The following is a 6,300-nucleotide window of genomic DNA, read 5'->3' as shown; positions in this document are numbered from 1 at the left end:
AGAGATTTCTTCAAGGATTCATCCAGGTATATTTTGGGGAACTTCTCCGAGAATTTCTTCTGGGATTGCTTCAGGGACTCCTTCATGGAGTCTTGGAATGCTTCTGCAATTTCTACTGGAATTTATTTTTTCTTTCAGGGACTTCTTTTGGAATTCTTCCTGCAATTCCATCGGTGATTTCTTCAGAAATTCCGACACGGATTCCGCCATTAATTCCCTCATGTATTTCTTCTGGCATCTCTGCAATGATTCCTGGAATTCTTTTAAATTTTCTTCCCAGAATTGATTAAGGGATTCCTTCTTAATAGCTTTCCTCCAGACTCTTTCCCAAAGATGTGACCCCCAAATTTCCCGAATGGAGGACGTGCTTCCGAGGTTGACCTACTGATGGTATGACCCAGAAAGTTCCCCAAGGATTTCTTTGGAAATTCTTTTAAGGAATCCTGTTCAGCAGTATATAACAATTTTTTAAAGATTTTTTTCAAATGAAACCGCCTGTGCATGATCCAGAAATTACTACAACAAGTGCTTCCCAAACTGTGCGCCGCGGCGCCCTGGTGCGCCGCAGGATCTTGGGCCAAAACACAAGGAACAAACTCTTACTATTGAAGGCAGAATATATTTTTAGCTGTTTTTGTGTAAACACTAGTGTAAACTAGTGTCACCTCAAACCCTTTTTTGTTTTTTTTTCTTTTTTTTTTATTGATTGTTTATATTCATTACAAAACTTACTTAACACTACTTTGTCCGTTTAGCTGCCGGCTTAGAATAGCACTACGGACCACCTGTTCCGAGGGTAAAAGTCCACCAAACAGGTAACCCCAATCCAAGGTGTCAGGCGACCCGTGCTGAGGGATGAATGGTTGAGGGGGTTTAAAAGATGCTCGATCTTTAACGGAGCCCGTAGCGTGGGTAGATCGCCTTTTTTGGGTTGCGTTGCGGTGTTAGATCTACCAAACCGAAATCTAGTGTCGCCCTATTTTTCAATTTTGGAATATGTGTTCTGGTAATTATAGGCATTATAGTATTTAGTCCTTGCTACTGGTGTTGTGATGACTTCCAGTCTTTGAATAAAACTAAGTTTACCAACTTTACTTTGCATATAGTTAAAAACCTCACCATCTGAGGCTAAACTCAATGCAAAGGAAATCAAATTAGGTTAGGGATCCATGTACTAACTCTTCGAAGACTGGAAAGTGCTAGTACGCAAGGAACATACTAGAATCCTTATTACTGAACACCTGTTCCATTGTTGGAATGATATTGCTGCTAATGTTAAAACCCGGGTCCTAAACTTCCTACTGGGGAGAATTTAGCAGTAAAACAAGGGTGATGCTAGGTTTCCGATGCATGGCCAATATCAGTACTCTTGTTTTGTTTTCTAAGAAAACAAAACAAAAACTGTATCAAAATCAGGGATAGGGTGCGACTCAAAACTCTTTGCGTGCCGCACACTCTGCTACGAGACAGCACAACAAACTAGAAGGAGACGAGTACGCGCAATCGGTTGTGTGTTGCTCGCTTACTTTGCCGCGCGCTGGAGCTCTCACGCTCTGTTGTATGCACTCTCTCGGTGCTTGTCTCCGTGCTTAGCACTTGGCTTGATACTACGCACGATTGGAAAAATTTCGAATCAAACGACCCATCACTTGTCAACCCTTGACAAGCTTAACAACTTTGACGAAAACACAAACTCTTCAACTAATTTATTAATTGATTTTTTCTGTTTGGAGACAAGCGCAGTCCAAGCACCGTGCATTACTCCCTGCGCCGTAGAGCTAGTGCTGCGATTGTCTCTCGCACAATTACGAAAGCTCTCACTCATACGTCTCTTGTCTCTCGGCAAAACGGGAGACGAGCACTTGCGATTGTGTGAAGCACACGCTTTTTTCGCACCGCACGGTGCATGCCGCCAATCCCTGATCAAAATCGATACTTTATTGCCCCTCAATGGCAATTGAGTAATGTGACATGCACTACACTAAGGATACGGGTAATGTCACAATAGATCTAAAAACTGGTCGCAGTGACAAACCCGATCAGGAATAAAAATATAACACTACCTTATTCTAACAAATGTTCCAGTTATTACCAAAATGATCCGCAAATGTTCTCCTGTTTGTCCATCTTATTTCTCTAATGCTCTTTTGAAAACAAAACAAACTATTTCTTTTTACTTTTACAATCCAACTAGAGTGTCCTTCCCGGGACATCCCGGGACAAGAATTCCCGGGATTTGAGTGATTTCGGGATTTCCCGAATCCCGGGATATCATTTCAGAAATCCCGACAATCCCGGGAATCCCGGGATGAAGACAATTTGTAGATAAAACTGCCGAATATCAAGGCAAAAACTTTATCTGGCCATTTTCACTTTCGAAATATGAGCGGTTTTCTCACACACCACCATCGGGCTTTGGACACTAGGTCATACTTGAAAAAAATAAATCAATCATTCATGATAAACTTGGTATCATGTTATGCATTTCATTCATCTTTTTCTATTTATTGGTTTATTCAGTAGCAGCAAGAACAAACTGGACATAGCCCACATACCATATTACATTGTAATTTTGGAAATCTGAGACCAAACTTTTACTTTATTATGTAATTAATTTGAATTTTTCAGAAGAGAATTAATGAATCTCAATAACAAGTACAAAAGTTTTAAAATTATGGAAAACCGCAATTGCAAAACGAGTCCAACCTTTTGTATTGAAATATTCGGAAACTAAGAGTTCAAAAGGTACTCTAAAGTTATATTGAAGTGCGATTTTTACGATACATATCATCAATACAAACATCTTCCGTAGCGATATAATACAGATTATGATAATTATTTCTCTTAAACTATTAGATATCGGTAGAAAATTACTTGCAATAAATTAACTACTACTGAGTTGAAAACAGACTGTTCTTGGCGAACATAACGTTGATACTTTTATATATATTTCGTTATTGACATTTGTACATCAAGTAGTAGTGCAGTACATTGTATAGACATTTTATAATACTTCTTGTGATGGATACAGAAATAACCATAACTTAAAAAATGAATATTTCAATTGCACAAAAGTTAAACATATCAATTTTCTGGGTTTTATTGAAATTTTTAAAAAATCCCGGGATCCCGGGATTTCCCGGGATTAGCTAAGTATTTTGTCCCGAATCCCGGGAAACGAAAATTGGCCGGGAAATGGACACTCTAAATCCAACTGATGCAATGCATTGCTAACCATAATGCTGCTTTTTGCTGAAGATCATTTTCGTCAATCGACCAGTTTAAAATTTCATCTATTCTTGAAAAGTTTACTCTTAAATTTAACAAACCAAAAATTTAAGGAATTTAAAAAAAAATGTAAGCCTTTAAAATTGTTGGACTTTTTATGATTCGGCTTAGTTTTCGATTTTTTCAATAGCTTGTAATTCAAAGTAGATATTTCAAGAAACTGTTTTGAAGTTCTTTCGATAATACTGTCATTTATAATTACTGTCTCCAGGTCCAGGTCTTCGTGCTGTCTCAAACGTTTCGGGACGACATTTTTACTAACATCACTATCATAACTTGTTAGTTTGTCTCTATGATTGAGAATTTCTCCTATAGACTGGTTTTGCACTTTATCGTAAAAAATCTGCGACAATTTATGTGTCGATTTCATACATGATTCTGAAACCGTCACTGTCAGCCGTTCCGACAGCTTCTGAACAATTCACTTTTATATCTATTTTCCCTTAATCTACGTACTTTTGAAGTTTTACAATGCAATCCTTCACAAATCTAAAATTTGTGTTAAGTTCTACGAATCTTTAGGTAATTTTTCTTTTTTTATATTTGTATTTTTATATTTATATTTGAAATTTTGAACTGAGGGTGTTAAACTTATTAAAATTCTTTGTAAAAAAAATTTGGTGCGCCGCGAAAAGTTTTAAAAATTTCAAAAGCGGCGCCTAAAAGTTTGGTAGCAAAAAGTTTGGGAACCTCTGCCTTAAAGGGTTTATGCAGAATTTCCTTCAAGGATTACTACGAAAATTCACCTTACGGTTTTCTTCGAGATTTTCATGAAAGAATCTTCTTGGAATTTCCTATTGTTTTCTTCTAAGGGTTTATTGAATTATAACTCCAAAATCCTATGAGAAATTTATGGAGAAATTCTGCATAAGAAAAATATTGTAGATAATATAATAACTTAACGGGAATCTTTCATTAAACAACTGAAAAAAAACCTGAACGCCTGAAATTCTTCTTCGGTTTCCATGGAATTCTTCAAGGATTCCGTGAGGAATTCCTTCAACGGGTTTCCTATAAGTTTCTTCTAGTAGTTTTTCCTGGATTTTCTTTTCGAGGTCTTCTAAGTTTTTTTGGGATTCCTTAAATACTTTGAGGATTCCATTTAGATTTCAAGGGATTTTACTGCAAGTAGTGATTCCCTGTCTGTAACCTGTAATGATTCTTTCAGTAAATCTTCTAGGAATGTCAACAGGATCTTCTGTATAGTTTTTTTTTGGATTCCCAAACACAATTCCAGAAGAGATCTTCCAATGAGTTTCTGGAGGAATCTACTATAAACTCGGAAGAAATCAATGGAGGAAGTTATTCTTGAGAATATTGCTATTGGCTTAGCTTATCTCTAGGGAAATTTCTGGAGAATCCACGTAGGAAATTTTTAGAGAATGGCCTATGGGATTTCTTGGACAAATCGCTTGGAGAATTACTAGAAGTATCCTTAGGGCAACTATTGGAGAAAACCTTGGGGGAAAACACAACATTTAAGCTCATTGGGATTTGAAGAAACCCACTTAACTAATATTCGCGTATAAATACATTACACGAAGTTCTGTGCCTTCAGGGGACAGAGATGGTCAAGTGGCTCCATAGTTTGGAGGAAAAAACCGCCCGTCTAGCGAATAGGAAGTCGTAGTTTCGATTCCGATCGGGGCACGTGGATTTCTTTTCGCAATTTAAATCTCAATTTGTTCATGTTGTGTGTATGAATGTCAAAGCAATTAAACATTGCTAATATCACGTTTTGATCGTCAACACTTGACCTGTACCTGGGTTAGCAACATATAAAATTTCTCATTTTTTCGTGTTGATTGCCAGATTTTCAAATTTATCATTCGCCTCTTAAAGTTTTCACAGATAATACGTAGGGATTGTTTTGGGACATATTTTTTCCAGAAATTCGTCGTTCAAAATGCATCTAATTTCTTCAGTAATTCCTCCGCATATAACTTCTAAAAAAACTCAAAGTTATTAACACAGAGATTCTAGATGCTTTCCTATTTTTTGTACAATTCATGAATATGATTGAGTGTTGCCTGTTTCTGCTGGAATTATGTCGGATGGGTTCTTTTTAGTTTACAAATCCCGTTTATTGAATCGAAAGGATTCTTATAGATGTTCCTCCCTGAACGTCATGTCTTGCAGGGAAGCTAGTACGATTTATTTAGAAATAATTTGGATGCATCATTTGCCGAAATTGTGCAGAAATAATTGAAAGAATTTCTGTCGATTTTGGAAAAATTATTCGCAGGATTTTTTGCATCGATTCATCAAAGTTGCTACATTTTAATGTGATTTCCTCCCAGAGTTTCTTCGCAAATTTGTGGTGAAATTCCAGGAAGAATTTTTGAGAAAATTCTTGAATGCAACTCTGTCAAAATTTCCACAAAAACACTTGGATGGAAGAACCTGTTAACCTTTTCGGGACGGAGCGCAAAAAAGTAAAATTTCCATACAAACGGCACAACTTTAGCTCCCCAGAACTCTTAGATTTCCCAACAAAACAACTATTGTTGTTCCTCATTTGAAAGAACTATTCTTTATCTTTCGATTTCTGGCTTTGAATACTTGAATAAATCGGAAAGACAAAATATGCGACAGATAAAACTTTTTCATGTTTTACGATTTTTGTCCACTTTATGTTCAACTTGTTGTGGTAAATCTCACAGGCAACGTAAACAAAATTTGGTTGCACACATACAAGAATAAGTAAAAGTTCAATTACCAAAATAGTTTACATCACATAAAACAAAGCCTAAAAAGATAAAAAAAAATGCAAACCTGTTATTGCTCAGCAGCACAATTGTGTTGGTTCGTCACGAAAGGATTAAACAATCTTTCAAATAACAAACATGTTGAGGAACTCCTCTAGTGATAAAAGATTGAATAAAAAATTCTTGGAGATATTCTGTAAGCAATTTTAGAGGAGCTTTGATGGAATTCTTGCACCAAATTGTGAAAGATAACCTGAAACTATTTTTGGGTTCATTAAAACATGTTTGAAATAGTTATTAAAGA

Source organism: Aedes albopictus, chromosome 3 (genome assembly GCF_035046485.1).
Source record: "Aedes albopictus strain Foshan chromosome 3, AalbF5, whole genome shotgun sequence".
In the NCBI taxonomy this organism is placed as follows: Eukaryota; Metazoa; Arthropoda; class Insecta; order Diptera; family Culicidae; genus Aedes; species Aedes albopictus.
The sequence above is the reverse complement of the archived record's forward strand: the minus strand, read 5'-3'. Positions refer to the sequence as shown.